General features: G+C 40.5%; 1 protein-coding gene across 1 annotated transcript in view; it reads right to left on the bottom strand.

The window, feature by feature from the left end:
* LOC121949076 (caM kinase-like vesicle-associated protein) overlaps positions 1-13,546 on the bottom strand; it is a 51,125-nt gene extending 37,579 nt beyond the window's left edge. The window contains exon 1 of the mRNA XM_042494678.1: positions 13,193-13,546. The gene's annotated coding sequence lies outside the window, so the exon portion shown is untranslated. The remainder of the gene's footprint in view (positions 1-13,192) is intronic.
* Positions 13,547-15,102: the final 1,556 nt, after the last annotated feature.

Here is a 15,102-nt window from a genome sequence, read left to right as displayed (position 1 = left end):
AGTAGCTGGTGCACTGGGCCAGCAAATGTTTTGTTTTTGCTGTTACAAAACCCAATGCCGGACTGCAGGATGTGCAGTTTTAATGGGAATGCAGCCGGTTCCATCCATAGACTGTATTAAGTAATAGACATAGCTACCATGACATCAAGTTTAGCATTTCAGCTGTTGCCATCTTGGTTTTTTGGAGGAGAGGGTGGAGCTGTGGAGGAACAAAGGGTGGATCTGACCGAAAACCCAAGGTGACGCCTCACAGCCAGATTTTCAATCAAAGTAACTTTAAGCTTTGATAAAATGGAAACGGGTGAGTAATTTGTGCTCTGGATAACTGAACAGTATATATTCCAACAGCTTTCTGAATTAAGAATAGTCCAGTTTGTGCCAGAGTGCGCTCTGAGTGAGTATTTGAGTAAGTATTTATAAAGGCAACCAACGTGTTTGTGTGAGAGAGAGAAAGCAGTGCATGCAGCTCCAAAAATAGAAAATCAAATAAATGAATGAATGTGCTGAAAATCCTGTCCTTCCAAAAATCTCTAAGAACAGTTTCTGTTAGCTGTAAAAATGTCTTTTCCTTAAAATGGTAATAATTACATTTTTTATCATTACAATTAAATGACAATGTAAAGGATAGCATAAAAACAATCATCGCCTAAATCCATATCTCCACAGCAGTCCAACCCACAAGTTCACTCTTTCGGTTCACTCCCACCATTCTCATTGTGCCAATTTCAACCACAGCAGGCAGCTTTTTTCAATAAGAAAGCTAAAAAAAAAAAAACAACACTTCACGATTCACAACTTGTTGGATGCAGTGGAGCATTTAGCAGCTAAGAAGCAAGATATTTTCCTGAATTGGTAAAGACCAAACAAAAAAAAAGAGAGCAAATATTGGACAAGCTCTTATCAGGTGGACAGAGATGTTCATGCTGTTGCTCCATATCTACTAGAGTGAGCAAACATTTGCTAAAAGGTTCACTATATCAACTTAAAAAAATGCACTGACATGTCAATATTTTGTTCACAACTTGTTTCCACTGCCCCAAAGTGGCCAAGATCTAATTTCTTGCCTTTTTAATTCTTCTTGTACCGAGGCAATGAAGACACAGGCAGATTCCTTTAAATGTTCTTTGTTGTGCAAATAAACTGTGATTAAACAGTTAAATCACCTGTTTCTTTTGGAAATCACTTTATATACAATGTAGTATGAGTGATGAAGCCTGGCAGGCAAACATGACTCATTTGTGTTTGTTAGAAATAATTACTGCTTTTTGCTCCCTCTGGTGAAGCAGACCTTTAAGATTTCGGATTAAATTGCATACTGTCTGCACAGAAGTTGCCTGCTCTATTACCAAGGCCCTTCTCCCCTCCCTCCTCCTCCTCCTCCTGTTTTGCCAGAAGCCAAAGCTGCACTGCTATACCTTTCTAAATTGCAAACTGACAAAGCTGGGCTTGTCATTGTGCTTAAAATACGGCTCAGAACAGAACAGAAAACAAGCTTTCTATTAAGGTGTCGGTAAACAGGGCAGCAGTCAGTCATTAAGTCACAATTCAAGGGTCAACTGAAAGCACATCTCCACCTGTGTCACCACGGTGACAAGCTACCAAAGCGCAAGGGAGCAGCATCGATTGTAGTCATGCAAGTGCTGGCTGTCTTCAAGGTCTGCCATGCAACTTTAATGAAAATAGATTTCCCCTGTCCTTCACCTGTGCAACATGAAGTAGAGACCAGTACAACATGTAGAGGAGACCATATTAAACGGGACTGAGAATTCAATAACAGGACTGACACGTGAAACATGACAAACAGAAGCTGGAAGCTTTCATTTCTGTTTTTCCCCTCAAAAAATAATCACATTTCCTGCAGTACTTCTACTGCAGGTCGAGTGTTTTTGCACCAGTTTTGGTTACAGGAGATGGCAGTGAAAATTTCAACTCATTTCATCAGTTTCTTGCACAGAGCAGAACTAGAGTCGATGAATAAAATGTCACCTGAGAAATTACTTTGCGCACTCTAAATATCATGGAAAATGCCATCTTATTTCTTCAGAACGCAGTCAGCAAACATTACAAATCAATAATAATACCTTCCGTCCATCAACAGCCTTCATCCTGCCGACTCTTGTTACCTCCACCACTGCTGTGAATGAGAAAATGACAGAGCAGGCAGCTGGGGTGACAAACTAAGTGGTGATGACAGCAACGCTCCACACTGGAGGCCCATTACTTCTAATGCACAGTGGAAAGAAGAGAATGTGCCAGATCAAGACTGCGGTATCATCACTGCATGCCTTTGCGTAAGCGACTCTGTCTACAGTGGCAGCATGAATCAATGTTGAGGTGAAATATTAATCCACTTCCATTTAAAATTCCCCTTCAAATTTTCTATTTGTGGATGCTCGGCGGGGTGGCTCTTTGAAGCTACATGGCGCCAAGTAACCCTTTCACTAAAGATAAGGGTTTGTGGGCAGAAAACACTCCTTCTGTTTGATTTTTTTTAGTGGTTCCACTGTCTTAATCATGACTGATTACACTGATTTATTTTAAATATTTGAGACTAATTGTTTCCCCCTCATACATAGTACAGACGGTGCCACACGTCATCAAAACAGAACTGCTGTTGAATACAACCTGTAATCACTGATGAGACTGGCGCTTCAACCGAGGATATTCACTGACGTCACTTTATCACAACTCTACCTGTCTCACCAACGCTGAATAGCAAAACACACTCTGCAAGTCTGCAATGAACCAGTGGAGCTGCCATACGCCATACCAAGAGGAAAACACAGTCAACAATGACGCATTAGTCATTGACCGTCAAGTTGGAAGTTGATGTGGCCAGAAACTGAAATTCCTGTTACACTCTGTGTGTAAACAGTTATAAACCAGGAAGCCAAAAATAAGCAATCTGATTGGTTCATAGTTGTGGTATGATGGGCAAATAAGATGGTTATGACGTCGAATTCCTTTGTACTGATCTGTATTACTCCGCGACGGAGGAAGTAACATTAGCATGACATATTGGCTAGCTAGTGGTTAGCTAACAAATGGAAGTGCCAAATGTAAACTTTGACTTTCGGAGAGGCTTTACTATGGAGGACTGGCTTGAGCAGCCGCTATCCCCAGAAAAAAAGTCACCAGTGAAATGACATGCAGAGCTGACTAAAGAGGAGGTCTCTAAACTTGAAAAAATCTGAAATTAACTGTGAAGCAAAGCAAGTGGGCAGTGAAATGCTTAGAAGAGTGGTGTAAGCACAAAGGTGTAGCAATAGACTTTCCAACCACCTCAATAGCACGTTTTAATTAAAATTTGGTGAGATTTATATTCCGCTGTTATAAACGGTAAAGGCAAACTATATAGCAGGGGAAATGTGGGCAATCGACTGCTCAAACCCAGATCATTCACAATCAAAGGAAGATAAAAACAGACTAAAATATGCCACCCTAACTTGCCAGCCGATCCTCTCTGCCCTGTTTCATCTCTAGAGAAATACATCTCCTGCCTGCCTCCAGACACACCAGCCTTTTATCTTCACCCAAGAAGAAAAATTTGTGCGCTGTTGATGGCATCTGGTAAGTAACATAAAGATCTGCCATATTTTTTAGGTTTTCACTAGATTAGGACAGCTGCTAAAAATGCATTTTCTGTGTTACGGGAGCCAATGGGCATCATTCACTTTTCAACTATGTTGCCACGATATGCAAGCAAGCAGGAATGCGGTACACTAACCACTGCCTCCGCAGTACCGCAATTCAGAAACTATCCGATGGAGGTCTTGCAACGGGAGATATAATGGCCGTAAGTGGCCACATGTGCGAAACCTCTCTTCAGAGCTACTGGCAACCAAAACTTGGGAACCGGAAAAGGTGGAGCAACATCCTTGGCAGCGTATCTGGAGCAGATGACCATATGAAGAAATCCGTCATGAGCCGTAGTCAGCTTGTGGCAAAAGTAACTATTTTCCTATCCTGATAATGTTGAGAAATACATTAAAATTAGAGAGAGCAGATTTAAGCCAATTACTAATTGTAAGTGAAAAAAATGTGTCTTTTGCTCAATAAACAGAATCCCACTCACTGGCTCCCACTCATCACAAAATGGCCAAGTTAGCGCACATTTCTGCACTTTTTGGCATGATTTTTTATTGCCCCCTTAATAAATTATACAGGGCAAAATTATCGTACAAATATCATGATTATGGCGATTGGCGATTAGCTAGCCAGTGGGATACACACACAGAGACCTGCATGCACTAACATGCACTTGCAGCCAAAACAACAGAGAGGTACTGTGACTTTATTCTCTGCTCAGAACGCCATTACTCCACTATATCCTTACATAGCAAATGTGTTAATATTAATGCTTTGAATGTTATATAAAGGACCTTAAAAGAAAGATTTGTCAGCTTTTTTTCAAAGGATATTCTTGTAATCTAGTAATTTCACTCAAAAAATGATGTTTGGTTGGTTGACATTACACAGCATCACAAAGTATACAGTTGTTTTATTTTTCTCTTTGGCCTTTTTGAGAAGACTTATTCTTCGAGTTGCCTCTAAATCTGTTTGCACAGTTGACTGCACAACTGCTATTTTTGGCAGGATTTTTCTGTTTTTTTTTCCTGCATGTGTACCACATGAAGGGTGGGGGGGGTGTGTGAGGGACTGTGGCATGGTGTGAAGACATCACATGCATTTTTTCAATCGGCAGATCAGGAGCTGTGACTAGGCCCCACCTCTTTTTGACCACCCACCAATGAGAAAAATCTTAAAAATATCTACAGAAAAACTGCTGTGAGGTGTGTTTGCATAGAGGATGAGTGATGGCTTGTGTTAAAGCAGTGACATTTACTGACACATAATGATTTATAAGAAACAGGCAGAGAACAAGTCACTACGTGCATGAATGAGCTCTTCTAACAAGGATGTTGACAGTCAAGCAGCAATGTATGTAAACGCTGTATATTTAGTGGGTTCACTTAAAATGCATCCATCATCCCTGTCACAAATGCGAGCATCTTCTCTTTCATATTGAGATTATCGGCTTAACGTCAGATGTTGCACGGCTCGACTGCTACAGGTAGCACTGCAGGATTTATTCACTGTAGTATCCAGCTCATTTTACTCGCACTCACTTCTCACAGCTCGATATTGATCCACTGTAAATGGAGAGAGCGCACGCAGGGCTACAAAAAAATAACCCATATGTTTTAGCAGTTAGTCTCTGGCTTCATGGTGTCACTTAATTGTGCCTGGCAGCTCGAATCATGTGAGGACAGCGTTGGCCTTGGTTTGATGGGTGGACAGCAGCAGCAGTAAAATTGGAAAAGCTTCAAATGGAGCCCATTAACAAAAATATCCTACACTGAATCAGAGATAATGGCAGTGGCTTTTAACATGTAGTATGGAATGTCTTGGTGATTTATTTTGCTAGTTAACAGAATGTGGTTTGCTCTGCCAAAACTGATATTTAAAGTGCAAACAGACAACTTAGTGTAGCGCTTGCTCAGTATCAACTCCTACGATATGCAGCGCCCTGGGTTCTTCGACGTTAAAAAAGTAACGCCTCATCGTAACACACTACAAAGAGGATTTCGGGTAATATCATTACATTTAAAATTTCATGTCATGCGTTATCACCCGAAATAAAGTGTTTATTGATTTCATTTGTTATTCATCCACACCGCGCCCCTTTCACCAGTGTGCCACTGGTTCTTGTGCACTGACATAACATTGATAGGTGATTGGCACATCAGGGTGATGTCCTTAAATTTCTGTTAGCATGTTGGATGTTTTTCTATTCATATTTCCTACAACACTAGCACCGATGGCCCCCATTTTTTTTTTCACGACTCTCCCTCCGGGAGGGGAAATGTGGGCAATTGACTGCTCAAACCCAGATCATTCACAATCAAAAGAGATAAAAACAGACTAAAATATGCCACCCTAACTTTCAACAAGCAGACGAAGAATCACAATGACCCCCAGGTGAAGAATAGAAAGAGCACAAGGGGATTCATGTATGAACTGCCAGGCGATCCTCTCTGCCCTGTTTCATCTCTGGAGATGAAACAGGGCAACAGATTAGCGTGAGAGATTAGCGTGAGAGTTTCCCACGCTAATCTGTTGTGCTAACCTCAGCGTTTGTTTATTATGTTTCATATGATAGGCCAACAAATATTGATCGCTATCTCTTAACCAATCAGACTCTAATCCTCTGTCTGCCTGCCCGTCCCTGTGTCAAAGGCTATTTGTTTGTTTAAAAAAGGTCTAGCCTGTTGATTTATTCTATATCAAGTGATTGTTAATATAAAAGGGTGACTTTAATAAAAAGTGGTAACCACTGCATGTATGAATGATTCAGACCTGCGCTGTAGAGGAGAGCTTTTATTGGACTGTACATTATCAACCACTATTAGATTTAATCAACCGCAATAAAGTGGAGCTTTCTGCACTTTGATTACCTGCTATTTGGCAAAATAACCCTCTTCCATTTTCTGTCGTCTAGTCGCACTTCTCATTACATATTGCTGAAAGTAATGCAAAAGTAGTGTAACGCATTATTCTACAGAGTAATAGTGTAATGTAACTTATTACTTTCAAATGAGGGTAACTTGTAATATACAGTATTGTAAATTTTGGAGGTAGCTTGCCCAACACTATTAATAAAATGTCTTATGTTGACTTTAATGAACTAAAAGTATGTTGTATTAACTGTGTATTTTAATCCATGATTTTACTGTGATCCCTCAGCTTTACACCACCTTTATCACTAGACAAACAAGACAACTGTATGACACTATTCTAATTATTTACAAAACACAGAATGAAATGAAATCAAAATCACAATTAGTTTAGGCTTCACTTAAGTTCTCAAAACGAAAGCTATACACCACAGCGATGCTTAAACCACTAGAGACAATCACAAGGAAACTGCACCTAAACTCACTAGTCCACTTCAACTCCAAAGCTTATGGCAAAGTCAAATTTGGCCAAAAATGTTCCATTTAACACTATCAACACACACAACATAAAATGCATTACCCAGGTAAACTCGTTGAAAAACAGTAGCATCAAACAACAACAAATATATTGTTTTACTCTTGTGGGCCCACACAGAAAATGAAAAACAAAAACCGCCGTTAAAACACAAAATTAAAAACCCCAGATGCAGGTCTGAAGGCAGTATGGGAGTTAAGTGTGTGTTAACAAAGCTGTCTGAGCGCAGTCTTCACTCACCGGAGCAAAGCGACGGTGGGATACTCACACTTCAAAAGTCCTCAAACGTCAACGGAAAATGAGTCCCAGTGGTTACGATGAAGCGCAGCTGACCTGGTGACCTGGCGCACAACGCATCCAGCGCGAGCTAGTCTTTAACGAGGGGCGAACAGATATGCTTGCATCAGATAATATCTGACAGCCAGCAGAAGCACTGTGCTGCCGAACACTGCACTGTATGGCAAACAAACTTTAAGCTACATCAAAAACTTCTTGTGAGGGAGTTAAACTATCACAAAATAGTAAATTAACTCACTTTTGATCGCTAGTCGCTACCTTTAAGGAGGAAAAGCACATCCAGTGCTGCGATGCCGTGTGAACTCCCTTACGTCACTCTAACCTCCTTAGTCCCGCCCAGCGTGCACTAGCCCCGCCCATCACCTAATCATAAATTCAGACACGTGACGTTTCTCTATATAGACCAATCAGAGGCAAATACAACTACACTAGCAAGGTAGGTCTGTCACATCCATGGACTGTAGGCCTATATAAAGATATATCTTTATATATAACTTTTTATACAGTCTATGTATGTATGCTCAAAACAAACTACAAACAGGTTACTCTTAAAGGGAAATACCCACTGTTTTTTGCAATAGTTTTTCTACAGATATTAAAGGGATAGTTCTTTTTTTCCAGTTGGGTTACTTACCCATGAAAAATATATTAAATACAGCAGATGTCAGTCTGTCTGCCCCTAACCTGGAGAAGTAGGCATGAGTCCAACACAGACAGTAAACAATCTACTGCTGTGGAGGAGTAAGAAACAAAGCATATGTTGGCATCCTATAAAAGTTCCACCTGAAAAAATCAGAATCGGTTTAAGTGCACGCTATATTGAGAGCATTTCCACTGCTTAACCTTAATGTCAGACAGTGATTTACAACAGAAAAACATGTAACCATTTCATCATCTATTGAGAAAAACATTGGTGAACACAGGAGCTGTTGGTCTACTACTGCCTCGAGTAATTGTTTTGTTTCTGTTATTGTGTGACTCCGGCATTTAAAAGGGTAAGTTTGGATTTAAACTGATAATGATTTTTTTAGGTAGGAAAATTCATTTTGTGTCTGACCCCCATCAACAGCAGTACATTGCTTAGCTTTGGTGTCAGACTCCTGCCTGCTTCTCCAAACTGGGTGTGTGCTAACTGACATCTACTGTATATAACACACTGTCTATGAGTAAGTACCCGATACAACCCCACTTAAAATAATCCAAACTGTCTCTCTGACATTTCTGCCTACACTAAAAATTAAACCTCGGATTATTTACAACAACATTTCTGCTTTTGGGGATAGTATACACTTTTGTAATTGGGGATAGCTACTGATAGCTACAGGGGAAACCAAAAGTGCTACCTCTTCCCACTTTGGTTTTGCAATAGTTGATGAACTTCCTTTGTGACGTAAAACAAGCCTTCATTTTCCTAGGAGATCGTACCTGATGGCAGTCTAGGGGCTGATGAGCGGAGACGCCATTCCCCTTGTTGACAAAATGTCCATCATGGGTCCATGTTATTAACCTGCCATCCCTCTCCATACCAGCTCCCCCGGAGGTCAGTGATAGCCCATTTTTTACTCTGAATCAGCTCTATTTCCTAAACCGGTCCTGTTAGTGGTTCTTGGATCCTTGGTGTTCCCAAGCAAGCCTATGTTTCCACCAGTTTTGCACGTAACCATTATAATCAAGGATGTGTTATCAACGGAGGTCAATGCAGAATGCGCAACAGAAGTAAATAGTTTAGTAGCAGCAAGATGGTGGATTAAACCGATTAACTGCAAACTTTTGTTCTGTTATATCTGTTATTACAGATATTTGTTTTTACCCAAAAACCAAGCAAGAAGAATCTGTTCTCAAGACCACTGCATGTTCTTTTGTTTCTGACAAATTCTCACTTGACTTCTTTATTGTTGCCCTTTCCATCCTCTCTTTCCAACCTGGAGAATATGAAACGCCCACTGATGTCGTCACAGTTCACACTTCAGGTTGAGCAAAATTTGTTAATTTTGGTGTCAGCTAAGAGCCAACTTTTCAGGTTCTGAAGCACATTATTTTTGGTTAAAATACTCTGAATGATTCAAAATTAGGTGCAGGAACCAGAACAACTGTTCCATGTTGGTGAAAAAGGGGTAAAATAAGCACTCAGTAGCCCTATCCAGATCAATACGCCATCCTTATCGGACCAAGACTTAGAAATGATAAATTATTGTGAAGTGTTAAATTTTGACCTATTCATTCATTCATTGTCCGTAACCGATTGTCCTCGTAAGGGTCGCGGGGGGTTGGGGGGGTACACCCTGGACAGGTCGCCAGACTATCGCAGGGCTGACATATACAGACAGACAACCTTTCACGCTTACAGTCACACCTACGGGCAATTTAAGGTCACCATTTAACCTGACCTGCATGTCTTTGGAATGTGGGAGGAAGCCGGAGAACCTGGAGAGAACCCAAGCAGACACGGGGAGAACATGCAAGTTTTTATTTTACCCGCCGCAGCATTTCTAGTTCTTACGGCACTGGTTTGGTGACCCAGGAAACTCTCTGACCAGTTGCATGCATTAAACGCCATCTCTCATAATACTAATCAGCAAATTGAATATGTGCATTCTGATGATGTCTTGAGTCAGTCAGTGAGATACATACGCATGGGAGAGACAAGAGACAACAGTCGAAAAATAAGAAGAGAGTCAAAGTAATTTCACAGGGTGTGTTTAGAGAGAGAAAATGAGACTGCGAAAACAGATTTTCATCAAGAATGGACAATTCTTACATGATCATTCTTTCCATGGGCAGTTTGAAACCACTATGTGTCACAATATGAGCAAATTGCCCACTGCTTATAGGGAACCAATCTCAACGCCGATGGTGTCATTATGCTACAGCCATTACACTGTGCAATCAACATTAACTTCATCAAAATAAGTTAAAGCAAAAAAACTATTTATACTATTAAGCAATCATTTTCATGTTTGCATGACATCACAATTATGAAACAGAATACATCTGCAGGCTGTTTGGAAATGAGTAAGCGTGTATCACGTTATTCAATTTCCTCTGTGCTGCAATTGGCATTTTACATTTTTGGTTGTTAAGTGTAGAAAAGGCATTAAAAAATACGCTGTTTATATGGCAAAAACTCTGCATTTATGGGGGTTATGTTAAGTCAATACAACAGTCAACCTCTGCAGTGGCTGAGTATCCATATGCTTTTGATTCTCTTCTTCAAAGCAAGAGACTCCACTCACAGTCCACACACTACAGTTCTCATAAGGAGAGCCAGTCCTATCTCATTACTTTAGATCTAACCCTTCTACACTTGAGGGAAGTTGTCTCTGACTTAAGTCATTAAACTCCCTTCTCTTGTATAATACAGGTCCCTCACTCATACTCAAAGGCCTGCTATTCTTATTTTCTCCCAACTTGGGCGACAATATAATGAAACACCACATTGGGAGCCTCTCTGGCACTCCAATAATGTCAGCAGCAGCGCCTCCTCCTAGTGACGATTCCTGTGCTTTAGTGTCAAAATGTGCACTTCACTCTCCATAGAGAAAATGACCCTCCCACTCAGGCTCGCACATTAAAGTTAGGCAAACAAACAGCATCACTGCATCCACACTCCAAGCTTATTAGAGTGTTTTTGATAAATGAAAAGTGGAGTATCTCAGATATTGGATAATCTCTCTGGCCCTTCAGATATCTGTGCTGCAGTATGTACCAATTTATGCCCCAATATTGCTTTTAAGTGTGTGCTTTCATCTAGTGCAAGTCGGCATAGTACACCTCTTGGCTATGTAAGAGCACACATGGTGAAGTTAGTTTGTCGTGTGGCTCCTGCACTGGAGTATTACTGGCTGCGGACTCACAAAGGTCCCATAAAAATTTTAATGAGCACAATAAAGCCACATGCAAGAAAGAGAAAGAATATATCTGCAATATCTTAGAGACAAAGGAAACATATTCACAGCACAATGAGTACTGCAGAGAACCACCACAGGACTAGTAAAGGCATAAGGTAATAAGAACATTGCATACTGGGATGTATTTGGTGCAGCACTTCTAGAAATGCACAAATCTGAATGAGCCGACTTCCAGAAATTTATCCCACAGCTATTTTTGTACAGCAGAACCTACTCCACTGTCCTCCGTTATTTCCATTCATTCAGAACATCACCATAATTATTTCACCAGTATTCGCACATCTGCAGTCGCATTTTCAAAGCAATCCTCACATCTCCACATTCCTCCATCATGCCAGCAGCTCACACAGAACCAAGAACACATACAGCACAAAGTTCGAGCGTCTCTCCCTGGAGATCTAATTGTGTGCAAATTGTGAGGTTATGAGGTAATGTGTGCTGCGATTCCCTGTAGCTGCTGCTGCCACGGGGCCACCTGGGGTCCACCGCAGGTCTGAACCTCTTCTGGGACTGAACATATCATTACCTACAGCTCAGTGGTGACCCAGTGTGCATCCCTCATCTTAAAGGGCCTCCAGGATGTGACACATGGATGACTGGCATTAACCTCTGATAGAAAGGCTCCCACAGTGGGTTACATTTCCTCTGTGTAGATCCAAGTGTGTGGCTCAGCTGAAAGGTACAGACCTGAATTTCTATCTTAATAGTAAATTAATAATAATAAATGTCAAGAGGCAGATTGAGACTTGATTATTCTAAGTCTTATTAAATCCTAAATGTCAGAGTGTTTGCTCTCTAATGTTCTTCTGAGGCAGGGAGCATGCAAGGGTTCAGAGAGATTAGTGTCAGTGTCTCACAGGCTGTTTCAGTAAAACCTTATCTATTCACTGCATGCTGATGGAGTTATTCCTTGTGAACTGAACCTTTCCAGTATGCAAAACACTAATTATGGCACATTTCCAAAAGGCTAATTAATTTTAATGTTTACAAAGGTCATCACTGTGTGTGTGTGTTTTGCATAACAAAAAATGTGCATGTAGTAGACTATTTGGTGATCATTAACCTCGAGATATGCTAACATCTTGAGTAAGAAGTGCATTCATTTTTTGTCAAAGTCATAATTGAATTTCTTGCATTCATACTCAGAGGTATTGTATCATCAGCCAATGAAGTTGCTCAACGATGGCCTGAGGTTGCCCTTTTTAAAGGCATCTTTAACCCCAGCCCCTTCTCACAAGACATGAAAAACCACCACAGACAATGTCAGAAAGCATCACTGACCTTTGACATGGTAGTGTCTGCATGGTTTTTCACAATAAAAGTTGGCTTTGTGGCAAGCTAAACATAAGTCACTAAAAATGATCCTTGTATGCCTTAATGTTGTGGCATCAGCAGCATCCCCACAGATGCAACATCAGCATTTACATAGATGTGTGCCTGTGGAGCCAGTGAGGACTTAGTGCTGGAAAAACTCCTGGAATAACTAAAATGCTGCAAGAAGTCAGAATACTGAGGAGGTCTGATGTTTTGTATTTATTCTTAATTCCACATTAATGCTGCAGCTATAAAGTTTGCCAAGTGTCATTCAAAAACACCTCACTGGTGTCAATTAAGTGTCAATTTCGAGAAATTCTTCATTCTCCGTTTTTATGGATATTTAGATTAGTTTTGGGACATTTTGTTGCAATCTGTGATGCACCTATATTAAGAAAAGATTTACTTCAACCCAAATGGTATAAAAATGCATTGAAATGTTTTGTTTGTTTAAGGTATGAGATGCAATGGTGGGTTAATTGACGCCAGAGCGCTATCTAATCAATCCATTGTTCTTCATTCTGTTAAATATTATGTAACAAACTTAAATGGTTGGAGTTGGTGTCATAAATAGACATAGATGCATCGATAACGGAGAAAAAAATATTCAAAGTCATCGCATTTTGTGCTTTTTGTTCATTCCGAAATCTGATCGTCTATTCAGAAACATCACAACTTACCTTGGCACCAAATTCCGCCTCTAAACGTAGGATCCAGTGACTGTCAAAGTCGAGTTTGTCCGCGGAGAACCCCCCCTACTCCTATTACACTAAACGTTCCTGTGAAGTTTGGAAATAAAAGTACTTCTACATGAAATTCTTGCGCTCCTGCAGCCTGTAGTACCGTACCATCTGTTGTGCCTGTGCGCGTCGAGCTCTGCGCGGTGAGGAGGAGAGGAGCGGGAGGGGAGGGAGTTTAGTGTCCAGAGCGCACAGCGGATAGGACGGCGCACACGGGAGGAGAAGGGTCAAAGATGATCTGAGCGCATTCAGATCTGCCCAAAATGCACTGTATTTTATGGTCTAAAGAAGCAGCGTGCGATGTGCAGCCTGTAGGCTCTGACTGATAAACCAGCAAGTAGTGGAGGATGCACCTGCGCTGTCACTTTACCCACCATTTTAACCCGTGCAGTAAAATTTAAAGATGAGCCTTAGTATTTCACATTATATAAAAAGATGTGTTGTGAGAATAATCCATTTAAGAAGAGTTGCTGTGTGAAAGTTTCAACATTCTGGAGATAATAGTTCGCCTATAGTAGCATAGTTACCTGTACCTTATTATGCTGCCTGCCATTACATACTCATTCCACTGTAGTCTGCTTCAAGTGGACATTAAAAACAGCCCTGGAGGTTGACCAAGAGCTGCCCAGCACAAAGCTGGCAGAGGGCCCTGTTTTTTCCTCTCACAATATGCAGTAACAGTAACATTCATCATAAGAATGAAAGGAACGCAATGAGCTCCACATAAAAAGCATCGGGTATAATACAAGAGGTAAAGGGAGGCAAAGGAAAGGGCAAGAGATTTAGTTGATATTATCCAGACCGAGGTGAGGGCCAATGTGTTTACAGGGCCAGACTAAAAAAAACAGCTGGCCAATGGTAAGCTGCTGCTCTGCCGGCTGGCCTTGAGGAATAATTTTATTGTAATATATTAAATGGCAAATCTAATAGTCTTTGTGCTGGTTTATTCCCGGCGATGTGTTTATGAGCTTTAGATACATGCGGACATGTGCTTGCAGGACTGTGTCTTGTTGGATTGATGTGTGAGAGCCCCCTGACTTACTTAGACTTCTGGTTTATCGAAAGAAAAAATAGAAGAAAGACAATGGACCGAAATAAAGTGATGAAAATTTAAAAATAAACTTTTGTTATGTCCCCTTATTTAAAATACACAATAAAGAAATAATAAATATCATTATAATAATACATAAAATATATAAAAACATTTTCCTTTTTTAAAATAATTTTCTAAGAATCCTCCGCCTTTTTTTAAAAAGTTATTTTCAGGTCTTTTGGTCTTTTGTATTACTAATTTATCACAATTTACGGAACAATTCTGATTTTGCAATTGCAACTTGATTTGCAATATTTAGAGGGAATTATCATCTTTATAAGCCCGTTCTCACACCCAACTCATCAAAACACGTCACTTTGTCAGGGATCCTGGCATCAGATACCAACACACAGAGACGTTTTTAATGCCGTTATGATTTATGTCAAACAGCAGTCCACAACCCAACTCTTCCAGTACCATCGTTTGGTCAGTGGACGTCAGAGTCAGATAGCGACGCACTGCTGCACCCTTTACACACCGGCGAGTGGCAGGTACTGTATAGGGTGGGACGGAGGGGTCTAACAAACTGTGGACTGTTAGTTTCCTGTGGGAAATTAATGCTTTTGAAACTTTTGAAACATCTTTTTCCTTAAAAGGTGTCTGAATGTGTGTCAATTACAGCCTGGACTTCAGTGAAGAGAGAAATCTCAGCGATATCTCAAAACCATGGCAAATTAAACACAAATCAGCATGACTTAATTTCAGGCAGTATGTGAGAATATGTTGGGGTTTTTTTTGTCATTTGGATGAATTTACC

The sequence above is a fragment of the Plectropomus leopardus genome, chromosome 2 (assembly GCF_008729295.1).
Source record: "Plectropomus leopardus isolate mb chromosome 2, YSFRI_Pleo_2.0, whole genome shotgun sequence".
Lineage (NCBI taxonomy): Eukaryota > Metazoa > Chordata > Actinopteri > Perciformes > Serranidae > Plectropomus > Plectropomus leopardus.
This window is presented reverse-complemented; position numbering and strand designations above follow the sequence as displayed.